The sequence below is a fragment of the Lissotriton helveticus genome, chromosome 1_1, assembly GCF_964261635.1.
Source record: "Lissotriton helveticus chromosome 1_1, aLisHel1.1, whole genome shotgun sequence".
Taxonomy (NCBI): domain Eukaryota; kingdom Metazoa; phylum Chordata; class Amphibia; order Caudata; family Salamandridae; genus Lissotriton; species Lissotriton helveticus.
The window spans coordinates 1615766728-1615780241 of NC_136057.1; the positions used below are offsets into that span (position 1 = coordinate 1615766728).

Below are 13514 nucleotides of genomic sequence, written 5' to 3' on the forward strand. Positions count from 1 at the left end.
GAGCTTGTTCTACCTTAAATTGATGTCTTAACCACAATTCAGTAGTTCATATAAACCGTAAATTGTAGCTAGGCATTTCCGACCAGAATGTTAATCTCCGAACTTTGGTAACAAATCTTTCGAGGTTTACCAGTTGAATGTCTACATTAAAAAAATTAACTGCTCCCGGGTATCATCAATACTAAGAGGACAGAAGGCTGTGACCACACTATGCCTTATTTACCATTGTATCTGCAGCCAACTTTTGATTAGATGGTATGTTTGCTAGACCTTTTGTCCAGTGCCTTTGTCCTTTTATTTGAAACCTTGTACAGAATTTTTGACGTTTTTGTCAGGATTTGATTCAATGAAAGATGGTCATCCTATTAACCTCTAATTAAAGAAGGCCACAGACTGTCTTCTTAAACCACTATGGCCGTCACCAGCTCTCTCTACTGATATGCAAGCGATGAAACCTGATGCAAAGCCTTACAGCGTGGCATCAACTTCCTCCATAAGATTTTAACTCGAGCATTTATTCCCTTAATATCACACACTATCTATGTCAGCTATATGCATACAAGAGTCCTGGTAACATTCATAAAGGCCTTTTGTAAAGACCTGCAGTCTGATGTTAGCTCCTTTTGCAGCATATCCCTGCCACCTGGCACCAGTTCCTTGCACAATGCATACTGGTCAAAGCACTGCTGCCTTTTAATACTTCTTGACAAGCACTGGGACTAAGGCGGCAGAGTCCGTCTCTCAATGTGCTGCTTTTCCATACATAGGTACCAAAGCATTGCCTCTATGTGGACAACCCTACCCCACGCGCCAACCACCCTCTCCAGCACTCACACAAGTCATAACCTGCATTATATAGCTGGCAGCTGTCCTACCTGTGGCACTTTATGTATCTGTGCATTTTTATAAAGCGCGGACATTACTCGCCCTAATGCACGATGGGCATTATACCCTTTGAGAAATTTGGTTTTGCCTTCCAGTGCAAAAGCTGTGCGTTGAGTTACTCCTCATAGGTTTCTGGGATTTGTGCTTTATAGACTCTCTTCACACTGTAAATGGGTTTACGCTAGAAGTAATGGGACACTAGAGAATAAAGTGGTAGGATGATGGGTAGAGAGGCAGGAATGGAACACCAGGCGAGGTTTTTATAGGCATAGAAAAATGCATCAGCATGATGTTTTCCAATTTCACACGTTTTGTTGACATTACTTCTATTTTTAGCCTGCATGCTACAAAACTATCTCAACAGATATCTGAAAAAAATTCTTCAGACACAATATATATCAATATGTCTTTGTAAGAAATGCTTCTGCTAATTCAACATTTAATTATCCATCTCGTGATTTAAAGTGCCTGCTATTTTATAATTTCCTTTAAAGGAAACCGCTGAGATGTTTGTGCAGTACAGAACTGATGTGCAAACAGTAGTCCTACTGACTAGCTTTCGGAGAGGCTGGTTACAGTTTAATTGTAAGCAATCTGCATTTGTCTTCTAAACTCTCAGTTCCTCGTATTCAGATCTACCTTCTGAGCACCATTATGCTGTTTTGCTCCCTCAATTTTATCTTGAATTGTGATGTACATCTGAGATAAACACTGGGTTACTGTGATGAGATGATAAGGCATACCTATATTATTCCATGCTTTAATGTGCCGATTGGCACCTTCTTCACCTGAGAATACCCTATACCATTCCCTGATTTTCTCATAATAATTATTATGCCGATAACATTCCGAGTCTTGCCTTTGAGCCCATTCTTGCAGATCTCGTAGGCCTGTTTATACATCACTTTATCATGACTACAGGCTCAAGTCTCCCAGCTTCTTTGATTTAATCATGAATCTCAGAATCTTTGCTTTAAACGGGACTACTTGCAATGGGGGATCTGCAGTTTTTTAAATGTGTGGATGGTTCATTACAGTAAGAAACTGGAGTACTATATGTGGTGGATGACTGCTCACTTCAAAGAATACTCACAACCCCTGTTAGGGTGAAGCCTCAAACACATTAAATTAACCGAGCTCAAACCTCTGGTAGCTGTGGGACAGAGCATACTGGCCTGACTTACGGCAATGTGAAGTTTTTTTAATGTAGTACCAAAACGGAAGTAAAGTCAAACTGCAAATCAATACAAATCCCAAAATGAATAAGAAAAATAGAGTAAAGTTAGATAACCACAATAACACCAAAATGACAAATCTTGACCAAGCATTGGCATAGCCACTAGGTCTCACCTTTTGGGTCTTTGTAAGTGTTTAACCATGCAGCACATTATCCTGGGTGCTGTGCCAACAGGTATTGAAGAGTTGCCACTAGCAAACCTGCATATTTTATCATTTAATTATTTATTTGTATAAACTTGTAATTTCCTTTAAATTATTAAAGGCAATAAAACATGATTGCCATTAAAGGGTCTGCTGTTCAAATGGCACAAAGGATTGCACACAAGTCTCGTTTTGAAGTCAGAGAATGAAAGTAAACAGGCCTCTCAGATACAAACAGGATTTACAAACCTGCTACAGAAGAGCTTGGAGCAGAAATAGCAATATTGTTCTTTTTAGGTCTCGGCCTTAGCGTACACTGCGCAGCATTGTTTGCGCAGCCAGAGTCCTTTTGGCAGGGTTTTCAAAACAAACCTGGAAATTCCACACGCTTGTGCGTGCGAATTTCCATTTGCGGCCTGCTATTGGCCTTTCACTGCTTGCTGTTTTGTAAGGTAGAGACCAATAGGCCAGAGGCGGGCGCTTTTCTGGCATATGCTTTCAATTATTGCGCCCACATACGGGCACGATAATTGAAAGCATATGTTTTGCCATGGCGCGCGTGTGTGCAGCATTGTCGGCTGTATCAGCTTCTAAAACCTATTGCTTTCGGTTTCGTCATTGCTCCGGGGGACCTGCTAGACTGCAGCCGCCTGGGTGTTACCGAGCTGCTTGCCCCGCCGCCTTCCTGGGCTGTTAGCATGTAAGTACCGAGGGGGCTCTGTCTGCGTGTCCGTGGCACTGCCGCGAGACAACTCATACCAAACAACCAGCCTCCTCAATAACTCCAAATGACTTCTGAACACTGCCTCGCTGCATCTCCTGCCGTGCAGCACATCATCGTTACCTCCCGCCGTGCAGCACCCCTGGTATCCCGCAGCCTCCCAGCACCCCGTGGTATGAGAGACCCCGCGTACCCGTCATCCTGCAGCACGCCCTGAACTTCACTGTTCTGAACGATACTGGGCACTGCTCCTCGCGGCGCCCCTTGATAAGCTACACATGTGTATTCTGTGCTGCATCCTCTGCTACTGGCATGGTGTGTTATATCCCGTGCTATGCTACCCTTCGCAATACTGTCTTGTTGCATCCCATCCCGACCTATCGGTCTGCCCCCATGCACACCTGTCGCGCTGAGCCCTCTCCAGTACCATTTCATGCAGCGCTCTGTTCTAGCCTCGCTGTCCCACATGCCTTGGTGCACGAATAGCCTTGTATTTGGAGAGATTTGGTAGCCCTGCTGCCAGAGTCTTAGAATTCCCAGGGCATTGTAAGAAACGGGGTCCATTGTTTTGCCCTAAAACTCTCTCTACTCTTTACAGCTGCAGCTGTCGGTGTGTCTGATTATTGGTAAATTCAAGTGCTTTTTAACTTCCAGTATTACGTGGTTACTTTCCAGAAGGCAAGCCTGACTTGTTAATTAATAAACGCAACTCTTTAAATAAATATATATATATATATATATATAATTTTGTAACTTTTAAACATAATCAGTATTTCTATTGAATAAGAGGGAACAAAACCGTTTTTCACTGCATGCCTGGCCTATTGCGTTTCGATTAGCAGTTGCTGATTACTTTAAATAGTTTTGTTCACTATTAGTAGATTTTGTAGTGCTCGTCACATTGTGCTTTTAGCAGATATTAGAAAATTACAAATAATGAAATGGAGCAACAAAATGTGGAAGCAGTTGAAAGCTTGGTCCGGATAACAATTTCACGCTGTTTCAATAACTTAACCCGTTTGTTACTTCGAACGTTCTGCTCCAGTGCTGAACGTTCAAAGAAACGGGTGCAGCCGCGTCGGCCAACGGACGTGCGCAGCACTGGCAAGGTAGTGCTCGCGACGACCGTTGGCCGACGGCAGCACTAAAGGGCTTAAGGTAGCCAAGCTACAATTTAGCAAAATACATCTTTACTTGTAAACAAGAAGCCTTTGTGCTGTTGACTGAAGTAATAGCCGGGCTCAATAGTACTGTTGTGTTGGTTTGTTTACATGTCTTTCCACTCCACCGAGATTCTTGCGTGTTTTTAAGTGCCTCGGAGCAGTCAGAGTGGTGTTGAAGTTTGGGATTACTCTGCTCCAGTGGTTTGCTTGTTGTGTTTTTAAATAAACGTGGTCTTTAGCTTTTTGTTTGGAATGGCAGATGTGCGGTTTTGTATTTGGTGTGAAGCTCTGCTTGCAGCTGGCAGTGTGTCACTGCGTATTTGGTGTGAAGCACGGCCTTCTTGCAGCTGGCCCTGCCACAGTCAGTGTGTATTTGGTGTGAAGTAGCTCACTCCCTGCCCTCTTTTGCAGCTGATCCCTGCCCTCTTGTGCAGCTGGCAGTGGCACTGTGATTAAGTTATGTGAAGCTTGGTACTCCTTGGAAGGGGCAGTTTCACTGTGAGTAGGTAGTCGAAGTATGGCCCCTGGCCCAGCTGTTTGTTGGCAGTATTACGCAGTTTATTAGAGTAGGAGCCCGGATCACCCTTAGCCCTTTCACTGCGGCTGGCAGTGGCACGGTGTGTGTTTGATGTGAAGTACGGCCTCTCTCTGCGGCTGGCAGTGTCACGGTGTGTGTTTGGTGTGAAGCATGGCCTCTCTCTGCGGCTGGCAGTGTCACGGTGTGTGTTTGGTGTGAAGCACGGCCTCTCTCTGCGGCTGGCAGTGTCACGGTGTGTGTTTGGTGTGAAGCACGGCCTCTCTCTGCGGCTGGCAGGTGCCATAGTGTGTTTTTGATGTGAAACACTGCCTCTCTCTACGGCTGGCAGTGCCATGGTGTGTTTTTGATGTGGAGCACGGCCTCTCTCTGCGGCTGCTAGTGCCATGGTGTGTTTTTGATGTGAAGCACTGCCTCTCTCTGCGGCTGGCAGTGCCATGGTGTGTTTTTGCTGAGAAGCACAGCCCCTCTCTGCGGCTGGCTGTGCTGTGTTTTTGGTGTGAAGCACGGCCTCTCTGTACGGCTGGCAGTTCCATGGTGTGTTTTGGGGGGTGAAGCGCGGCCTCTCTCTGCGGCTGGCAGTGTCACGGTGTCACATGCTTGCCTGTGTTGTGAGTGCCTCCCGGGGTACATGCACTCTAACACTATGGAGTCTCAAGGCGAGAGCAGCATGTCCGGTGCGCGGCATGTCCTGTGCCCTGCCCCAGCACAGTCTGTGTGTGTGTTTGTGTTATGTGATGTGTGATGTGAGAGTGTGTTGGTATGTGTGTGTGTATAGGTGAGTGAGAGAGCGCGAGAGAGTATGTGACTGTGTGCATACCCAGAGGCGCACACTGCGCCAGTGCACGTGCCTCTCCTTTTATTTAAAAGGATTCCCAGCTCAAGGCGCACAACCACACACACACAAAACTACAACCACACACACACACAACCATACACACAACCACACACAACCACACACAAAACCATACATACAACCACACACACAACCACACCGTCAGTGCACACTTTCACCAGGCACACACCCCACCAGCCGTTAGTGCACACTTCCACCAGGCACACACACCACCAGCCGGCAGTGCACACTTCCACCAGGCACACACACCACGAGCCATCAGTGCACAATTTCTACAGGCACACACACCACCAGCCATCAGTGCACACATCAATTGTTAACGCATCCGCAATTAACTATTGTAGCAATCGCAGTATGGCGCACTTTACTTTCAAACATATTCATCTAAAGCGCAGAATGCCACCATTGCTACAAAAATAAATACACATTTTTTTGGCCTACAATTTATAGACTTTTGTTGCAGTTGGTGTTGCAATATTTAGCAACGCCAATAGCTCAAAGTTAATTAACCTGAGACCTATTGCATTGTAAATGCTTGTATCATAAAGAAGGGGCTCCTGTTGCTTGCTAGAAAGACGGCTACATGCACTTTACTATAAAAAAAATCTATGTTTAGATATATATGGAAAGTGCTGGAAATAATATAAAAATACATCTCTAGAAAACCTTGCAACCATTACAATGCTATTTAAAAGAGGATGTCGAACAGTGATCGGCTTAAACTTGTGAAAGCCTTGACTTATAAAGAAAATGTAACGTGTTTTAACCTGATGCACACCTTCAATAAAAAATGAACATTGTTTCTTGTCAATCTCCTATATAAAAAAAACTCTTCACAGAAAGCCAGCAATTACCTTTTTCCTCGCCACTGAACTGCACTGTCCAGTAGGATGCTAATGTACGAGTGCAACGAATAAAAGGATGCATCCTCTGAAATTAGATCGGGTGGTGTTGTAGCAGCAGCCATGACATCTGCATAGCAACAATTAGGAAAACAGACATTAATTGTGTGTTGCAGCTCAGGTCGGATGCAGACAAAAAAAACACTTTAGATTGTGCGCTCAACTTCATATGTCTAGTACTTTATCTTAAAACAGCAATACTTTCCCCTGGCTAAAACAGGAAGGTGGAAATGTAGCAGCTGGCGGGGCTCTATTTTGGCTCACCAAACCCCAAATAGTAATTCAGCTGGAAACCAGCTAGTGCTTTGCTTGGCCACAAACTAGTGTGACATCTAGGAGGTGGGCGAGTCCACAAATTAACAGGGAGAGCAGAGGCAAACGTCCGCTCTGCCTCCCAGTCTTCGTGTAGGAGCCCGGCCCTTGACAATATTAAGCAGGTAAATCACTAAAAAAAAAAAAAAAAACGGGCTAAAATGTCTTTCGAGTTAAAAACATTTCTTTAACATGCAGAAGCTTTTCAGAGTAGTACATCAGATTACGTCTGCGTTGAGAAGTATTTTTTTAACCATTAACTGAGAAATGTTCCTGCCTTGATGACAATGCTGTTAGTGCCTTAGGAGGTAAGTCAGTCTCACTGTGAACACTATAAAAGGCCTAGGGCTAGATGTAGGTAATTCCCATTTACAGACTCTTAAATACCGAATTTTACCGATTCGGTTTTTAAGAGTCTGTAAATGGGAAGGGGGCAGATGTAGGTAATTTCAAATTCAGGAATTTACCGAATCGGTAAATACCGAATCCTGCAAGCACCCCAAGTACAGGCTTGTGTGACATGTGGCACACATACATGCCCTAAGGGCATGTCTGAGTGTCGCATTGCACAGGTGTGCATGCACACCTGAATTCGGTATTTTACCACATTACCACACAATAGGATTGTGTGGTAAAATACCGACTCTTAAGGGCCTGTGGCACTGTAAACTGTGCCACCTACATTTGGAATTACAGAATCAGTATATTTACCGATTCGGTAATTTACCGAATCGGTAATTTTACCGAATCGGTAATTTTACTGAATCGGTAATTTTACCGAATCGGTAAATATACCGATTCTGTAATTTTCAGCCCCATACATCTGAAAACCCTAATACCGGTCGGAAACGGCCGAAATCGGCCGTTTCCGACCGGTATTAGGGCTCCTACATCTGGCCCCTAGTTATTTATTATAGATTTTACATTTTAAAATATTAAAATCAAACACAAGAGAGGTTTTTGAACAGCGCACACCCCAAACTTACACATTCGAAGGTGCTGCAAATGTGATGTACACAAAGGCGGCATGGTGAAAAAGATTTTGCCCAAGATCACACACATTAGTGAAGCAGGGATGCCGGGATTAATCTTAAACTCTTCAAATTCACACTGCTTTTCAGCCATATTTCATTTATAACGTGGTTTCACTTCAATAAAAGACCATAAAAAATGAAGAAAACGTTGTTATAATAATAATCTACAACTTTAATTAAAACAGTACATTCCTGAAGCTTCTTAACAGTTTGTGCCGATCACAGATGATTTTCTTTGGAAGAGTGAGGTTTAGGGAAGCGGATGAGCAACGAAAGTCGGTGTGCTTATTCCCCTGCTGCCGGTGCAGCATGAAGTATTGTTGTAGGGCTCTCCACATCATATCTAACACCACACACCCAGAAAATGGCGAGGAAGGGGGGGGGGGCAAGGGAGGTGGTGAACACAGACAACGGGAGGGGGCGGGAGCAAAGACAACTTGGACAATGGTGGCGCACAGAGGAGAGCTTGAAACGCAAGCAGGAGGATGGGATGGGTTAAACAAGAAGTAAAAGCAAACTTCCAGAATAATACTTTCTTCCCCGCAACACGTGTCCCTATCAAAACGAATGTAACCCACTTACTCAGGATACATCATCATCCAGGGGCGTCCACAGAAACTGAACAGACCGCACAAGAATGAAATTCCAAAGGCAGGGAAGAGGGGCTGCCCCAGGTCCAGGGGAGACTAAGATAGGAGGGAAAGGAGAGCGAGCTGTGAGGAGAGGGCAGAATGAAATCAGGAGAGTCTGAGATAGCTCGGGGAAGGAGAGCGACCTGCAAGGGCTTGTTTAATGACTTGTTTAATAGAACTAACATATACGTAAGCATTGGAGGTGAACACTTGCTTACATGCTCCATCTCAGATGCGTGCACTTCTTTAATTTTGTAGATACAGCTAATGTTCGTAAGAGACATTGATTGCATAGGGAATGTTTCCTCATGTAAAAAGACTAGGTGGTTTTGACATGATAAAATTCAAGTTAAAGCGCGGAGTGAAAAATAAACAAATGAAAGACATCTGGACTAACCAATTAAGCCTACTTCAGACAGCAGGCATATGCACTCTTCTAGAGTGCATTTAACCCCTTCGACGCTCATGACGAGTTCAGCTCGTCATGAGGTACGCCTGTCGTACGCTCATGACGAGCTGAGCTCGTCATGAACCGCGGGTTTTGCGAATCTTTAGCGCAAAGCGGGAAAACGCTTAGCGCGGATGGTGTTAAAAGAGACAGAGACACTCTGCAGAAAATTAAGCAAGAACAAACATTGGCCAAGCGGCCGTGAAAGTGATTGTTCAGTGTGCTCTTTTTCAAAGCACATACTCGTGCTTGTGGCGCACTCCCGCAAGGCGTATGCCGCCACAAGCACGAGTATATGCTTTGAAAAAGAGTTGTACGGCGGCTAACGGTCTCCTATGTAGCGCATGAGCGCTGCGTAGGCGAGACCTAAAAAGGGGAACAGGAGGTATGAATTTATAAAGGTCTAAGCAGAAATAGTGCCAAAAAATCATGAGGCTCCAATGATAGTCAATGGTCACAGTAGACCAGGACCTAGGCGCTATTTGAGGCTGACTACGAAAGACCGCGCATCAGAGGCACCAACCAGCGTCATCATGGTCAAAGATTTTACCCTCTGACCTAGCCATTTAAGTTCCAATCCGCCACAGAAGTACACTTCTAAAGCCCATCAGGACCTGGGGGGAGGCACTAAGACTTCAAGGGTGTCAGGCAGAGGCCAACATTAGTGTTCAGTACAGGTCCAGCTCCCACTGGTCAACTGGGTACTTCCAGGAAAAGGTATCTTGTAGCTTGTTGTTTCTGTGAAGCTTGAACAGATCAGCCTTATGACCCTTGGATTCCACTTCTTTGTTCTCGGTAAAAGAGGGAGCAGGTCCCCACTGACTTGTAAGTCAAATTTGCCAATTTGGGTTATGCCAATATGATGATGTTTAAAAGAGGAACCACGGGCACTTTAGTACTGTTTAGTGCACAGAGTTCTAAAGCCAGCAAAAATATATGGTCCAGCAAAAGGGAAACGTTTATGCTGGCCACATACAAAAGGCGTATTTCCCACAGTCACGTTTCTGTATAAAGCTTGACGCCACAATTTTGTGCTCCATTTTAAATCACAACTTTTATCATTACCCAAATTATTGGCAAATGATGAAAGTCTGACCTAGTGATGTCTGAATTCAAACTTTTGCTTTACAGATCAGAAACAGATGGCTTATCTGTAAATGCATACGGATGCAATAAAAACAATGGGCCAAACATTGAGGATTGGCTGCCTTAGAACTGTCTCTTGCAGGGAGTTCACTCTTTGACACCCTACTTATTCTGTTCCAAGTCTCAAGTTAGCTTTAATTGGCCATAAACCATGATTTTACCACCTTAAGCCTGGCTCATGATGTTCTCTCTTCGGATAGTTTCAGTATAGCAAATCTTCGTTGTCATTATGTCAAGATAAAGGATGTTGTCATGATTTTGTCTTTAACAAACAGTTACAATTGCCCTTGATTTGTGGAGTGCCTTGTTATGTTATTGGCTGCTAAGAACAGAGTAAAAGTGCAAACAATTAAATTCATTATAGGTTTGGGGATAACATGCCTCAATTGTTATATAGCTCCACATACTGATGCTAAGCCTGTTCCCTAGCACCCAATTAAGGAATGGTAGACAAGGACTACGACACTGGTATTCCAGACTCAAAGGTTATCAATTTAATTCCACAATAAACTGCAAGCTTGTTTTAAAAGCTTGATCTTTACGACTGTTCAAAATGCACTATTGTTGGATTCACAGTATATTGGTGATGGTTAGTATTTTACTGGGAAAGGAAACAAGGGAACCCTACTCACATGGAGCCTGGGTATAAAGTCTTAGGAAAACAACAACGGCTCCTGTGGATAGATATATATATATTTTCTGATAAGTGTAAGGCACAATGGCAATATTTGGGTGGTATGTGGGATGTCCAAGAAGGAAGCTGTATACACACTTAGAGAATATGATTTTCAATTTGTATCTGTTATGTAAGCATACATAAACATATTGTACAAAGTATCTGTAACATTAAATACATGCACATAATAACAAAGTGATAGTGTGTCCCAAGTGAGTAAAGACGAACCTATACTACTAACGTGAGAAGTAATAGTGTGTGAAAAGCAGGAGGTTTCTAGTTTACAATGGGTTTCATAGAGGCTACCTAGTTAAGTATCAACAATCAATGTACAACAGTTGGAAAGTATAAGCAACTATTGTGCATGGTCTGGCTCTTTTTAGTTGTCGATGAAGTTTCGACCCGTTATGGATGTCGGGTCTCCTCAGGACTGGTCAGTATAGGGACACCGGTGAAGGGCTAACGCTGCTTAATGACGAAAATAAGTGGCACCGTGAGGTAGTAGTGAAAGCCAATTCAAAACTTACAGGGATCCCGTCCGGGACCCCTGATCAGGGTGAAGTAAGCAGGCAACCGTGTGATAATCATCTGTCCGTGGGATCCGGAATGTTTTCAAAAGGGATAGTAGCAGGAGAGGCACGAGACACAATGCACACGAGGGCGCTCTTTGTATGGATCAATGTACTACTGTAGATCGAAGGATTATTCCTAGTTTCAGCGGCTCATTCCAGACGATGCTGGCGCTGTATTTTGGCGCGATACTCGTCAATGGTCTCTTCTGCGTGTCCTCTCCTGTTGGTGCGATGGTTAGCATTTTACAGCATGGTTCCTCTTACAAATACAATCTCAGTAAATGTATGTTGTGATGGTTAGGCCGTGGGAAATCTTCGTCCATTACACCCAAGGTGCACAATTTTGTGCTATTTATAAAGATGTGGGTCACATTAAGTCAAAGTTTGAAACTCCAAGGAAACGGATACATTATTTTGAGGTCATAAAAATATAAAACAAATGGTGGAACAAACACATAATGTTTTAGAAAATGTATCGATACATTGAGTAGTTGGGAAACTGTGGGCCGGATCACAAAACATTTTTGACTGGTGCTATGTCATGTCCTTGTTAATAAGTTAAGTGGTTCCTAAACTTTTTACTCCTGAGGACCCCCATTGAGCCACTACTGGAAGCCGGGGAACCCCAAGAAATGTGTATGATTTAAATGTCAAACATTAAAACTGTAATTCGGAAAAAATAAACACACATGTGCACATCATACAAAGACTAGACTAGAATTACTAAAAATGTTAGTATTTTTATATTAAAAATATTTGCAAAAATCGAAAAATCTTAATGGGAAGGTTGGTGCTGCATCTTGCGACTAACTTTTCATTGTTTGGTTTTATTTTGCAGCCTGAGGTTCCTGTTTCTGCCAAGGCTGGACTGGAAACCTAAAGCTGCTCTGGCAAATGTTGTCAGACCAGTCCCCGTACAGTGCACATCAATGCCTGATTGGAAAAGGTCCTGGTTACCTCACTGAAAAATTCATCCCTTATGTGCCTTCTAGATGCCTGAGATCAGGAGATCAGGAATTGCTATGCGTTCCCAGGGCCATGAAGGCAAGAAAGGGGGGAAGGGCCCTATCGGTAGCGGGCCCAAAGTTGTGGAACCAACTCCCGAAGGAAATTAGAGTATGTAGGGATCATTTCCCTTTCAGGAAAAAACTCAAAACGTTCCTCTTTAATTTCTAGTTGGCCTCGCGCCTATTTACCAAATTATGACTAGTTTCTGTTCTTTAGTTGCTGCCAAAGGCGCGGAGATACTCCTTCGGGAGTCGATTCACAGCGCCATACAAACATGCAAATAAATAAATAAATAAATAAATCAAGTGCGAGTGAGCCTGACCATTACAAAGGGGGTTTTGGGGGGGCTCCCCTCCAAGAAATTTGGGGGAAATGGTGCTTTCAACACATTTGTCATTATATATTGAATTGTACTAGCTTTTAAAGCATAGTAAATAATGACCTTACTATGCACCAGGATACACCAATCTTTTGTCAATCCCTCCAACAGTGCCTCTCATCTCTCCATACCCCCACTGTCCCATGTATTTAATTTGTTTTATAGCACCTCTCATACCACTGTAGGGTGTCAGAGCACTTTACATCACACACATACAGAGACAATGAATCGTAAATGGGTAAATCAGTGAATAGAAAACGTTACAATAAGGCAAAGGGGACTACAAGGTATAGGATTCACATCATCCATGCGGGTAGATATTTTTTAACAGTGCTTGGTCTGGAGAAGCACAAACTCAGGATTCAGAACATAACACATGGGTTAGTGTTGACTTTAATAATAAGGATTTATTTCTACCCAAACAAACCTTTTTAGCACCATCAGGATAATGAAAGACTGGGGAAAAAACTAACTTGTTCCATAAAGTTTGCATGCAGCTCTTTGATGGCAGTTCATATCTTACTGAGCTAGATTACGATTGGAACTTGTGAACTGCACAATACCAAAAGAATCTCTTTGGCAAAAGCAGGAACCCACTGAGATATGCACACAACAAAATACTCTTTTTTTAATGCATGGAAGACATTCTTTGCAGCAGGCATGTTAACCATCTATGCTTCCTTAGATGAGCCAAAGCTCCCACTGGACAAAACCACCATCTCTCTCCAGCAGGTACATTAATCACGGGAGTTATCTTGCCACTTTTATTGCTGCCCAAAAACTGCTGATTATAAAAGGAACTTTGGAATGCTTTTAAAACTGCTGCCTGCGGACCCCCTGGGAATGTGTCACGGACCCCTGAGGG

At 43.5% G+C, this 13514-nt stretch overlaps 1 protein-coding gene across 2 annotated transcripts in view; it reads right to left on the minus strand.

Moving 5' to 3' along the window:
- The window catches only part of SMUG1 (single-strand-selective monofunctional uracil-DNA glycosylase 1), a 110699-nt gene that overhangs the window by 65531 nt on the left and 31654 nt on the right, over positions 1-13514 (minus strand). The window contains exon 2 of one of the 2 annotated variants that reach the window (XM_078688252.1): positions 6395-6512. The exons of the other annotated variant lie outside the window; for it this stretch is intronic. The gene's annotated coding sequence lies outside the window, so the exon portion shown is untranslated. The remainder of the gene's footprint in view (positions 1-6394; positions 6513-13514) is intronic. 2 annotated transcript variants of the gene reach the window in all.